Genomic DNA, 14,787 nt, shown 5'->3' with positions numbered 1-14,787 from the left:
AGGAATCTCGAGACACACAATTGAGAACTGCACTGCCTTCAAAAAAGTAGTCGAAAGGCTCACAGGTATGGGCGTTGTAAAGTTCGATGAGCCCACAAGACCTAATGTGGCTGGGAACCTGCTACCTAGTCATTCAGACAAAAGGGTAAACGCGATAATCGAAAATGGAAAGAGGTGAACCAAGATGGATGTATCAGAGGTAAAAACCCCATTGAAATGTGTTTGGAAGAAGATGGTGGAAAGAGGATTAATCATACAAGATTCAAGGGGAAGGCCTAGAGAAGCAAGAAGATACTGCGAGTTTCATGCCGATGAAGGCCATGACATCCAAGAGTGCAATAAGTTCAGGTCCATAGTACAAAATCTGATAGACAACAAGGAGATGGAATTTTACGAAGAAATCGAGGGATCAGAATAAGGAGAGGTTCACGCCTCAGAGGAAGGAACAACAAAAGAGGTCCGAAGAGTTAATCATCCTGTGGTGATGATCTCGCGACCAAAGAACAATGAAGCAGGAATACAAATGGCGCCGAAAGTCATAATTCAGAAACCGGTATCCTTCCATTACAAGGATAGTAAAAGGGTTCCCTGGAATTACGACTGCAATGTGACGATCCCGGGTGGAGAGAGCCCGGCCAGTGCTTCAAGAGAGAACCAAGATGTAGGTTTCTATACGCGCAGCGGAAGACGTTATGATCCTGCGGGTATAGAAACTGAAACTGTTAAGGGAAAGACCCCAATAGTCGAGCAAAGGAAGAAAAAGACGGTCAGGCTCGAACCGCCAATCAACGAGCTAGTAACCGAGAAAGAAGCTAGAGAATTCCTAAAGTTCTTAAAACATAGTGAGTACAGCGTGGTTGAACAGTTACACAAGCAACCAGCTCACATCTCGGTGCTAGCTTTGCTCTTGAGTTCGGAGACATATCGAAGCGCATTAATGAAGGTACTAAATGAAACTTACGTCGCGGATGATATCTATGTCAACAAGCTGGACCGTCTCATCAATAATATAAGCGCCAATAATTTTATATTTTTTAATGACGATAAAATACCATCGAGGGGAATGGGGTCAACAAAAGCGCTACACATTACCACTCGCTGTAAAGGATCTACACTACTGGGGGTGTTGATTGACAATGGGTCTGCACTAAATGTCCTACCCCTATTTACGTTTAATAGGCTACCAGTAGATAGTTCCCATATGAAGACATGCCAGAATATAGTGAGGGCATTTGATGGTACTGAAAGGAAGGTAATGGGGAGGATTGAAATACCCCTTTTAATTGTTCCAAGCACATACGAGATAGATTTCTTAGTGATGGACATCAAACCCTCTTACAATTGCTTATTGGAAAGGCCCTAGATTCACTCGGCAGGGGCAGCACCATCATCGCTGCATCAAAAGCTCAAATTTATAACGGAAGGACGATTGGTGACCGTAAATGCGGAAGAGGATATTATTGCGTCCGTTACCAGCGACGCACCTTATGTGGGGACAGATGATGAAGCAATAGAATGTTCTTTTTTATCGTTAGAATTTGTGAACGCAACCTTTATTGTCGAAGAGAACAAGGTCCCGGTGCCCAAAATCTCCAAAACTACCAAGATGGGCTTGCAATTGACAGTCGGGAAAGGAGCTGTGCCCGAAAAAGGGCTTGGAAGAAATCTACAAGGAAGGATCGAGGCACCCATGTTCACAGACAAAGAAGACCGTTTTGGTTTAAGGTACAAGCTAGATGCGAGGCTGAAGAAAAGTGAGATAGAGAAGAGACAAGAGAGGAGAAGAGCATGTTTAAATAGAGAAGAAGTCAAATGGGAGCCAATGACCTTTTCTCACATATCCAGAACATTCATGTCAGGAGGGACTATTTACTCTGAAGGAAAGTCGACAAGAAAATGGCTGCTTTGAGCATTAACCATATTCGAGGAAGAAACAAGAGAAGAGGATCAATTAGGCATTTGCCCATACGTGTCTAGGAGCGTTTTAAACAATTAGACCGCGGAGGAGATCCTTGTAACTTTTAAAATTAATTCAGAGTAATGTCCAAAACAAGCTTATTGCTCTAAGCCTAGGGGCAATAAGAATCCTTTTGTAAAATAGGCTCTTATCCAGTATCGTTATTTCAATAAAAATGCATCTTTACGTATCATCTTGAGCAAATATTCTTTTATTCTTTTCATTTCATTCATAATCATACCACCAATAAATATTCTTAAATTCTTTTATTCTTTGAACTTTTCTTTATCTCTGTAACAGGTCTCCAGATATCAATGACGTGAGTAACGCTGCTACTGACTTAGAATCTCCTTTTGAGCAAGATGTGTGTATGGAGGATTCTTAGGATTTTGAAGATGACCGAAACTGTAACCTATCTCCGGACTTGTTAAGGATGGTAGAACAAGACGAGAAACAAATCCTACCTCACAAGGAGTCAGTGGAAATTGTGAGCTTAGGAGAAGGAAAAGAGGTGAAGATTGGAGTCTGTATCGCCGTGGAGACAAACGAGATCTCATTGAGCTACTACAAGAATTCAAAGATGTCTTCGCATGGTCATATCAAGACATGCCTGGTTTAAATACTGATATTGTGGTACACCGACTCCCCATAAAGGAAGAGTGTAAGCCAGTCCAACAGAAACTCTGAAGAATGAGACCTGATATTTTGTTGAATATAAAGGAGGAGGTCAAGAAGCAATTCGACGCCCGTTTCTTACGAGTGGTTAAATATTCAGAATGGGTAGCCAATATAGTCCCGGTTCCTAAGAAAGATAAAAAAGTACGGATGTGCGTGGACTATTGAGATCTGAATAAAGCCAGCCCAAAAGACAATTTCCCGTTGCCCCACATTAATACATCAGTGGATAACACGACAGGTTACTCATTTTTCTCCTTCATGGATAGTTTTTCGGGATACAACCAGAAAAAGATGCATCCCGAAGACATGGAAAAAACCATATTCGTGACCATGTAGGGAAAGTTTTGTTATAAGGTGATGCCATTCGAACTAAAGAACGCAGGAGCGACATATCAGAGAGCCATGGTAAGTCTGTTTCATGATATGATGCACAAGGAGATCGAAGTTTACGTCGATGACATGATTGTGAAATCTAAGATAGAAAAAGAGCACGTACAAGTCTTGAGGAAACTATTTTTAAGATTAAGAAAGTTCCAGCTAAAGCTCAATCTCGCGAAATGTACCTTTGGCGCCAGGTCAGGAAAGCTATTAGGATTCGTAATCAGTGAAAAGGGGATCGAAATCGACCCAGAAAAAGTCAAAGCCATACAAGAATTACCTCCGCCACGCACTCAAAAGGAAGTTCAAGGTTTCCTAGGAAGGCTAAATTACATTGCCCGGTTCATTTCACAACTAACGGAGAAATATGACCCGATATTCCACCTCTTTAGGAAACACAGCCCAGGTGTATGGGACGAGGAGTGCCAAAGAACTTTCGATAAAGTCAAGCATTACCTGTCTAATGCCCCAGTGCTGATGCCATCTTGCCTAGATAAACCACTGAGACTATATTTAGCAGTGTTCGAGAATTTCATAGGGTGTGTGTTAGGCCAACACGATGAGTCAAGAAGTAAATAAAAGGCGATATACTATCTTAGCAAGAAGTTCATTGAATGCGAGACAAGATATTCGCCAATCGAGAAATTGTGTTGTGCTTTGATCTGGACAACCCGAAGACTGAGACAGTACATGTTGTACCATACAACTTGGCTTATCTTAAAACTAGACCCTCTGAATTACATGATGGAGTCAAATACTTTTAACGGAAGAATGGCTCGTTGGCAAATTCTGCTTTCTGAATTTGAAATAGTCTACGTGAACCAGAAGGCTATAAAAGAGAGTGCGATAGCAGATTTTTTTGCCAGTAGGGCTCTAGAAGATTATGAGCCTTTGAGTTTTGATTTCCCAAATGAAGACTTAATGTACGTTGCTACCACGGAAGAAGACTCTAAAAAAATATCATCCTTGGAGACTGAATTTTGATGGAGCCTCAAATGCTGTGGGTAACAGAATTGAGGTAGTTCTGGTATCCCCAAATGGAGATCATTATCCCTTTACTAGTAAATTGGATTTTGATTGTACAAATAACATGGCAGAGTATGAAGCATGCATCATGGGTATCCGTGCGGCTATTGAACGTAAAATCAAGGTACTAGAAGTTTATGGAGATTCTGCATTAGTAATCTATCAGCTCAAATGTGAATGGTAGACGAGAGACCCTAAATTAATCAATTACTGAAAGCTAAATCTGGAGCTAATTGAGGAGTTCGACGATATCACTTTTTGCTATCTCCCACGAGATGAAAACCAGATGGCTGACGCCTTGGCAACTTTAGCTTCTATGATTAAAGTAAACAAGCAAGAGGATGTGAAGCCTATCCAGATGAGAATCTACGAGGCTCCGGGTCATTGCTAAAACATTGACGAAGAAGAGGAAAAAGACGATCACCATTGGTATCAGGATATATTGCGATATGTGAGAAATCGTGAATACCCTGACCAAACAACAGAAAATGATAAAAGGACATTGAGAAGGCTAGCCAGTGACTATGTCTTAGACGGAGAGATCCTATATAAAAGAAGAAAGGATCAGTTGCTCTTAAGATGTGTGGATGCTGTCGAGGCCAAGCAAATTTTAGAAGAGGTCCATGAGGGTGTCTACGGAACACACGCTAACGGTTTCACAATGGCCAGACAAATTATGAGGTTTGGATATTACTGGTCCACTATGGAGGGGGATTGCATCAACTATGCCAAGAAGTGCCATAAATGTCAAATTTATGGAGATAAGATTCATGTACCTCCTTCACCTCTTCATGTCATGACTTCTTCATAGCCTTTCTCCATGTGGGGCATGGACGTCATCGGGCCAATCTCGCTGAAATCGTCTAACGGACATCGATTCATCTTCGTGGTCATCGATTACTTCACCAAGTGGGTAGAGGCCGCTTCTTATGCCAACGTCACGAAATCAGCAGTCAGAAAATTCTTAAAGAAAGAGATCGTATGTCGATACGGGATGCCTGAGAGGATCATATCCGACAATGCACTGAACTTGAACAACAGCACGATAGTAGAGGTCTGTAGCCAATTCAAGATCAAACATTATAACTCGTCACCGTATCGCCCAAAAATGAATGGTGCGGTTGCAAATAATAACATCAAGAAGATTTTAGGGAAAATGACTGAGACTTACAAAGATTGGCATGAAAAATTACCATTTGCCCTCTACGCCTACCGAGCGTCAATCAGAACCTCTACCGGGGCAATGCCTTTCTCTTTGGTTTATGGAATGGAGGCAGTCCTGCCTATCGAGGTTGAAATTCCGTCCCTTCGAGTGTTGTCGGAGCTAAAGTTAGATGAAGCAGAATAGATTCAGTCTCGATATGATCAGCTGAAAGCTATTCGCCATGGTCAAATGTACCAAAAACGGATGATGCGGGCTTATAACAAGAAAGTTCGTCCTAGAGAATTTTATGAAGGAGACCTTGTTTTAAAAAATATTCTCCCCATATAAAAGGACTTCAGAGGAAAATGGATGCCAAATTGGAAAGGACCTTATGTGGTGAAGAAAGCCTTCTCTGGAGGGACTTTGATTTTGACTGAGATGGATGGAAAAAGCTTGCCTAACCCCGTGAATTCAGATTCGGTCAAGAGGTATTTTACCTATAAAAAAAATGGAGAGGCCAAAGCGAAAACCCACAAAATGGCGCTTTGAAACCAAAGAGGTTTTGTGTTGAAAACCCAGGAATGGGCGATTCAAACTTCAATCGAAATTGGGGCATACGTTGGTCTTGTTTTCTTTGAATTAACAAGAAGGAGGGATGCTACGTCTTAGGGCATCAACAAAAGACTCTCGGTCTTCCAAACGCGTATCAAGTTCAAAGGGTCCTCGAGAAGCTCGATGCAGAGAAGCTCATGCTACGATATCTAGGGCACCTATTTTTATATTATTCATTTTATACCCTAGCAAAATTTTCTATCTTGATTACTTATTCATTCCGAGCTTTTTCTCAATAAAATTCCATCTTGCCCACTGCAATAATCTTTTTCAAGCACTTTTCATTGAAATAATGATTAATGGACTAATGACATTCAAAAAGAGTTCTGCATATTACTCTAAAATGATTTTAAATGATACGAAGACCTGAAAAGGGACTAATTAGTTTGAATTAGTTTGAATTACCCAAATTTAAAGAAACATTGAAAAAGAATAGCCCAAATTGTGATTATTCTTCAAGAGATACCCACTGAAGAGAAGGACTAAATAATAAGTCGTTGATAAAACCATGATGAACAGCAAGTAATACCAAATTAAGCATTAAAAGAAAAATAATATTTTGCATTCACGCTAACATCATCCATGCTCATCTAGTTAAGAGCATTTGATTCATTCATGACATCCTAATCATTTGGCATATGCATGGGTGGAGAAACCGATTCTATAAGTAATGTCCCTCAGAGGACGATGTGGCAAGATCGATTGTAACTACGAATTTTGGCAAATCTTATTTTCCTGAGGTTGCAGTCAAGCGGATCAAAGCCACTAACCTTATCTCCCTAAAGATGCAGTGGAGTAAGTCGAAGTTACAAGTCTTATCTCCCTGAAGTTGCAGTGGAGCAGACTGAAGATGGCAACTCTTATCTTCTTGAAGTTGCAGTGAAGCGGATCAAAGCCACTAACCTTATCTCCCTGAAGATGCACTGGAGTAGGTCGAAGTTGCAAGTCTTATCTCCCTGAAGTTGCAGTGGAGCAGACTGGAGATGGAAAATCTTATCTTCCTGAAGTTGCAGTGAAGCTGATTGAAGTCACTAACTTTATCTCCCTGAAGTTGCAGTAGAATAGGTCGAAAATAGCAAATCTTATTTCCCTGAAGTTGCGGTGGAACAGATTAAAACCATAAATTACAGATCCTATCTCTCTGAAGTTGCAGTAAAGCAGGTCAAAGCAAATCTTATCTCCCTGAAGTTGCATTGGAACAGATTGAAGCTATAAATCGCAGCCTTATCTTCCTGAAGTTGCAGTAGATCAGGTTAAAATTACAAGCCTTATCTCCTTGAAGTTGCAGTGGAGCGGACTGGAGTAGGGCATATTGAAGCTACTCGAAGAAAAGAAGCACCAAAATAAGTTGAAACTCGACAGGTCCAAGCAAAATTAGCCCTCTCTTAGTCTTTGCTCCATTCCCGTTCCACGACAATGAGCAAAGAGGGGCAATTGTAAGGGCCTAATTTTTCCCGGCCCATTTAAACAAAAACCAAAATAATACTAACAGTCTATTGCACTACAAGGCCCAAACAAAATACGGCCCAAAACACAAAATAACTCAAAAACCCTAGCAGCTTAGGGTGTTGCACCTCCCATGTGCGCCCTCGGCATGCACGACGCCCAAGGCCGACTTTTCCTTCGACCTTACACCGAAATGGCATACTTTCACCGCCGTTGACCCCCGTAGGACTGCAAAACAGAAGCAAAAAAGAGCAAAGCAGCAGAAGCAAAAAAGAGCAAAGCAGCAGAAGCAAAAGGAAATAGCAACAAACAGTAGACGAAATCTTTGTATTCGGCTATAAGAAGCCTCAAACGAAAAATATGTTTACAGACATTTACAAAAACGAAAATTAATCAAAAGGAATAGACGATTTTTTAAGATGATCTTATTGTTTGTGTTTCAATTTCCAATCTTTATTTTCTTTTACCCCGTTTTGCTTTGTTCCTTTTTTTTCTTTTTTACATATGAAATAATAATAAAAGAATAAAATAGTAATAAAAAACGCACCTTCGATCCATCGTTTGGGTGCGCTCCGGCGTCTTCTCACCGATCTGAAGGTTGTTGAACCCCTGCGGGTTTGACCATTGGCCGCGATGGAGAGCGAAGAACCGAAGGGTCCCCCCATTTTCTTACCTTGCTGCTGGTAGTGGAGGTTCCACCTTCGAACCTACCCAAAAGAGGGCCGAGAGAGCCCACCTCGCTTAGCACCGGCCGCCGTTCGTGGTATGGTCGTGGAGGCCCCCCCGATGAACCCATGGTCGGCCATGGGGGAGGTTAAGAGAAGAGGGGAGGGGGAGAAAGCAAACAGTTTTCTTTTTTTTTTTTAAATGGGGGCTGAAAGATAAAAAAAAGGTTTTGGTTGTAAAAAAATGATGATTAAACGTCACCGTTTCATGAACTCTCCCCCACGCCCCAAAAGGGCCTCGTTTAGGGGGGAGACCCGCGCACCCGACCCGTTTTGAAGGGGAACCTGCGTGTTTTTAAGGTCCAAATGGGCTATTTACAGTTTAGTCCCTCATTCTTTCTTGCATCATTCTATTTAGTCATTTTCGCACTTTTCCCTGTTTATAATTTTGTCCTTTTATTTTATTTCATTTCCGCTTTGATCCTTGGCCTGGACAGATGAAACGCAGCGCTTGGATTTGGGATATTACCCCTTTTTGTCCTCGCGAATCTAAGAATGTTTTGATTTAATCCCCGATGGCCTTCTTTTTTTATTTGCAATTGATACCTCATATTCTGATCTATTTTCAATCATGCCCTGAACCCTTTATTTCATTTATTTATTTATTTATTTTAAAATGTTTTATTAATATGTTATTTTATAATGACCAAATTTTTCAATTGGTGTGTAAACAAGTGATTCGAGATCACTAAATCCGACGAGTAAGTTTAGAAATTTTAAAAATAATAATTATAGGCCAAGCGAACTTAAAAGAATTATTTTTAATTAGTGAATATTGCGATTTTAAAAGAATTAATCGTAAATTTGGTTGAAAACGAGGTATCGAGACCTCGGATTTATAAACCGAGCCATAAATATTTTTATAAATATTTATGGAGTGTTATTAAGTTAGTATTAAAGTTTCGTTAGAAAATTTTAACGTTTGGTTAGTCAATTAATTAAAAAGGACTAAATTGAAAATAGTGCGAAATTTATTAAATTGTGATTAAATAGTTTAAGTGATTAAAAAGGAGGGATTTAAAAGGAATTGGACCCAAATTGTATGGGCTGGACGGTTGGGCAAGAAAATCAGCAAAAAAGACAAGGAGAAACAAGGGCAAAATGGGAAATTTTGCAAATTAAACATATAAAACAAGACAAATTTGAAAAATCTAGAGATATCATCATTTTCTTCAGCAAAATGCCATGGGAGGTCTGAAAGCTACTGGTTTTCATACTTTGATATATGTGAGTTCAATTCTTACCCTTTTCTTTGAGATTTTTATGTTTTTGTGACTTTTACAATTAAGTCCAAGTGTTTAATTCATTAGTTTTTGATTTTATGAACAAAATTAAAAGCTATCATTGATAAGTGTTAGCTGTTTATGATGAAATAAAATGAATTTGAAGCTTTGATTTTGTTGTTTGATGATTTTATCAAGTAATTTCAATAGATATTGATTTTAGGACCTAATTGTGAAAGAGTTGTGAATTAAGGTTTAGTGTTAAAATTCTGATTTTCAAAGATTGTGTAATAGTTTAGAATGAAGGAATAAAATGTTAATTGAGAAAAATTAGCTTAATAGATGGGCTAATTGAGGAAGGACTGAATTGTATGACCTTTGAAATTTAGAGGAAAAATGGTAATAAACATCTTGAACTAAAACAATATTGGACAGCAGAAGTAGACTAACTTTGAAAAATCACCATAAATTTTATAAATCGAATTAGAAGATGAATAAAATATGAAATTAAAGCTTATTGAGTCTAGTTTTTTATAGAAGAAACAGTGTAAGCAATGGATTTGTAAATTATGAGATATAATGAATTTTGTGAGACAATGTTAGAATGAATTCGGGTTCCCCTGTTTTGACTTTGGAAAATCACCAAAAATTGGAGAAAATTAATTAGAGTCTCAAATTTATATGCTTAGAATCCTTAATGAGTCTATTTTCAATAGAAATCAATGGGAACATTTTCGAGTTTTGTACTGTGATATAATTAATTTTTAGTGAAGAGAGGTCAAAATTGTTGGATAGTGAAACAGGGGAAACTTAAATGAATAAACTGTACTAATTGGCTAAACCAAAAATTCTTAAAATTTTATGGTGGAATGATATGTGAGTCTAGTTTTATGTAAAATTTACAGATCTTAATTTTTAGCTCTGTAGCTCGAATTATAAATAATTGAGTGACTATGACTCTTGTGAACAGATTAATGTGAGCATAATAAGTAAATTGTGAAATCGTACTTACAAGAATGTTATATACATTAAGGATGTGGAATGGAGAGGAGGAGGAGGAAAAATATATATGAATATTCAGTTAGCATGGCTAATTTGCATGTTTTAAGCTCATGGACTAAACTGAATAAAAGTAAAACTTTAGGGGGCAATTTTGTAAAAATGTCAAAAATGACCAAATTGAAGGGAATAAATTGTTTTATTATCTAAATTAATAAATTGAATGAAATTATCAATTTAAGATTGGGTGAAATTTGGGAAAATGGTAAATTACCAATATGCCCCTAAATCTTGGTATTTCTGCAATTTAGTCAGGTAGGTTCGGATACCCTGAATGAGCATGTAAATATGAAAATTTAAATATTTTATCGTATTTATATGATAATTTGAATTGAATATATGAAAAGGATGTTACATGAAACATGAAAATGAATACTAAATAATATAAATTAATTAAAATTATTCGAAAATTTCGGTAATGCCTCGTATCCTATCCCGATCTCGAATGCGGGTATGGGGTATTACAATTTTAAACTCCTTTTATTTACTTTAAAAATGATTTTATTGTTATTTATTTTAGGTTTTATATATATTATTTATTTTACACTTTTATGTATATATACCATCTATTTTAAATTTACTCATATGAATCCTCTTTTAATTTGCTTCGTATAATATAGATTTTAAAACTCTTCTACATTGTTTATTTTAAACTCGCTTTACATATTATTCATTTTAAATCGTCTTATTATTTACTTTAAAATTTTATATACTATCAATTTCAAATTGTTACGTCTATTTTTATATATACTAATTATTTCTTTGATGTCTTATATATTACCAATTTTAAAATTTCTTTTACACATACTCTATTTTTAAATTGTTTTATACATTATTGATGTTAAACCATCTTATATATTTTAAGTTTTATATATTATTTTATTTTATATGTAAACGATTTTAAATTCTTTTATTATTTTTATCATTATTTACCTTAAGATTTCGTATATATATTACTTATATTAAACTGTTTTACATACTTCTTATATATATTATGTATTTTAAAATTATTTTTACATATTAATTAATTTAAAAAATTTTACATATGATTTATTTTAAATCTTTGTGTATATCATCTATTTTAAAGTTTTATATGTATTACTTGGTTTAAATTATTTTACATGTTATTCACTTTAAAATTTCTTTTACATTATTTATTTTAAATTTCTTTTACATATTATTATTTTGAGCCTCCTAATATTTATTTTAAATTTCTTTATATATATTATTTTAAAATTGTCTTATTCTTATTTAGATTTGTCTTATACAACATATTTTAAACTCTCTTATTTGTTTTAAATTGTTTTATTATTGTTCATTTCAGGTTTTTATATAGTATTTATTATATATATTACCTATTTTAATATTATATATATATATATATCCTCTATTTTAAATTGTCTTACATATTGTCAATTTTAAATCTCCTTTTTCACATTATTTTAACCTCATTATCATTTTAAAATTGTTTTACATCTTATTCATTTTATTTGCTTTACACCTTTTAAATTATTATTAAATTCATTCATCTTTAACTGTTAATGTTAATATCTAAATGATGTACCTTGCGTGATTATTGCTATTATGTGAATTTTGATTTGTTTATTTCGCAAGTTTGCATTACTGTTATTCATTTGTATAATGTAGTATTCATGTGTATTTGTCTTATATTCATTACTATATTTTCACATCATCGCCCATGAATCAAGTCTCGTTACATTCATCCAATAAATTGTTTTAATCCAAACGAATAACGCACTTTATTAAACATTATACTCGCTATATTTCAAAAAGAAAATTTTCTAAATGAGGCAATGTTTTGCGTTTTGGAACATCGAGAAATTGTGCCCTAACTTACGGGGTTTCAATTTTCCCGTTGGTTCTAAATAGCCAAATATCCTTTTGAGTTTTGAAATACACGGATTTCCAATTCAAATTAAAGACAAACTTGCGCTCGGGAATTCATGATATCGTGTCCTAACTTACGGGATGTGATACTCCGATATCTCGAGACGAGGAAATCTTTAACGATCGTTTAAAGCTAATTCAAGTGTTTTTTAATCGACGTCAATAAAAAGGGATCGTATTTTAAATCCATTCCCGATTTTCAATTTTCGATATTAAAACATTAACTAATCAATTCGGTACCAATTTTTGGGCGTATCGAGGGTGTTAATCCTTCCTCGCACGTAACTGACTCCCGAACTTGTTCTCTTGAGTTTCGTAGACCAAAAACACTGTTTTAATAAACTAGAACATTTTATTAAAGCAAAGGTGGTCCGATCACACCTAATAAAGATCGGTGGCGACTCCCGTTTTAATTTTCATTTTCAAACAAAGTCGATTCCTATTTTTTTTGTTTTCAAAAAAATGGTTTTGACACATACCATTTTGGTAATTAATGGTATTGACATTAGAGGTGCTCATCGGTCAGGCCGGGTTGAGTTTAGAACGGGCTCAACTAAAAATTCATACCTATTTACTAGGCACAGGCCTGGCCCAACTCAAAAAATGGGCCTAAAATTTTGCCTAAACCTAACCCGGATAAAAATGTTAAAACTCGAGCCTAACCTGGCCCGCCCGTATTAATATTTTATATAATTTTTAAATATATATAACACATCAAAAATACTAAAAATATCCAAATAAATATTTCCCAACAAATTGAAAATAAATTTTAAAAAATATGTAGAGTTAAATAACACTAAGATAAATGCAACTTAACAAGCAAATGCCTCTAAAATAATAACAAAATTAATAATAAAGTAAGTTTTATACAATATCCAAACAATAATAATAAAATAGTAACAACATGATAATAAAATGGTAACAAAATAGGAGAATACAATAAGAAAATAACATTCAAAAACAAAAAAATATATATATATTTTTGTCCTTCAATAATTTGGGCCGGGGCTGGGCCAAAATGCTTTACCCGAGGCCCGGACCATTTTTTAAACGGGCCTTATTTATTTGTCCAAACTCATTTTTTGGGCATATATTTTTGCCCAAACTCTCCCACATTTCGGGCAGCCTTGTGTCGGGCCGAGTGGATGACTCATTAAAAAATTGTTTTAACATTTTAATTTTTGAAAATATTTTAAATTAATATTTTAAAATTTTAAAATTTTAAATTAAAAGATTTAAAAAAGTTGTACCGTAAAATTTTTAACAGAATTTAAAAAAAATTAACAAACATAATCAAATAAACTTTATTATTTTTAAAATTTTACTTAAATATTAAAAAGTGATTAAAATATGTTAAAAATACATGACAATTTTTAATTAAAACTGTATAAAAATTTAAAATTATTAACATTTTATTTTCAAATTATTTAAAGCTATTTATATTTAAAAATTTTCTTTCAATAATTTAGTTTTTTTCAAAAGACTAATTTAATTTTAAAAATCTATATAAAATGTATTTAAAATATTATACAAATAATTATATTTGGAATAAGATTTAAGCCATTTATATATTATTTATATAGACCCTGTTTGGCAATTGGTTGATAATTGATAGCTAATTGTTGATTGCAATGGTTGGTTTGACCAACTGGTTCTATTAACTTTTTATTTAAAAGTGTTTGGTAAACTTAATTGATAGTTGAAAGTTGATATGTGTATAATGACAAATAAAGGTATGGCACATTTTATTGTTAAGTATTTATTTGTTTATAATAATTTAGTTTTATTTGGTGAAATTATTGAAATAAAACACTATCACCAATGAATTAAAACATTCATTATTCGTAAAAACAAAATCCATTATGAAAATTAATTAGTAAATATTTTGAAATTTTAAATAATTAAATTTGTAAATATTAACCTTGTGAAAATTGATAAATATTAATATAGTGTATCAATATAATTGTAAAATATATTCTTAGTAATAATTATGTAATGTTTTTAGTATGTAAATTATTGATAATTAGGTTTGAGAACATGTGACAAATGGGGTAATTTTTGAGCAAATATAGTTATAGATATGTCATTTCAAATATCTCATTCACAAAATGCTGTGAAAAAAGAAGACGTCCATTCGAGCATTTTTTACTTTGGAGATTTTAGTTCAACAAGCTCTTACAAAGCTCCATTCATCAAACACTATAATTAGATGGTTTAACTATTCAATTCTACATTTATGCCTAAATCAGATAAAAAATCAAACATTTTAATTATTTAAAAACTTAACTAATATCTATTTAAAACATCATTATAAAAAAATAAAAAAATGATTAAATAATATTTAAATTTATATATAACCAACATAAATATCCAAACTAATTGCATTATAATTATACTCTATGAATCTAACATATCTAAAGAATTAAAAAATATATATGATTATGAGGTATAATTAATACTTTGATAATTACATTTTCATTTAATCAATCTCACGCCCTTAATTTTGAAATTTTATAAGAATACATTAACCTTATATTTACTAGAATTTAGATGTTGAAGGGACCAAAACCATGCCTGTCTTTGCCTCGTTCTCTTCCCGCGTAGGTGCTTCAACTTGGGTTTGGTGTTTCC

This window comes from Gossypium arboreum, chromosome 12, assembly GCF_025698485.1.
Source record: "Gossypium arboreum isolate Shixiya-1 chromosome 12, ASM2569848v2, whole genome shotgun sequence".
Taxonomy (NCBI): domain Eukaryota; kingdom Viridiplantae; phylum Streptophyta; class Magnoliopsida; order Malvales; family Malvaceae; genus Gossypium; species Gossypium arboreum.
The sequence above is the reverse complement of the archived record's forward strand: the minus strand, read 5'-3'. Positions refer to the sequence as shown.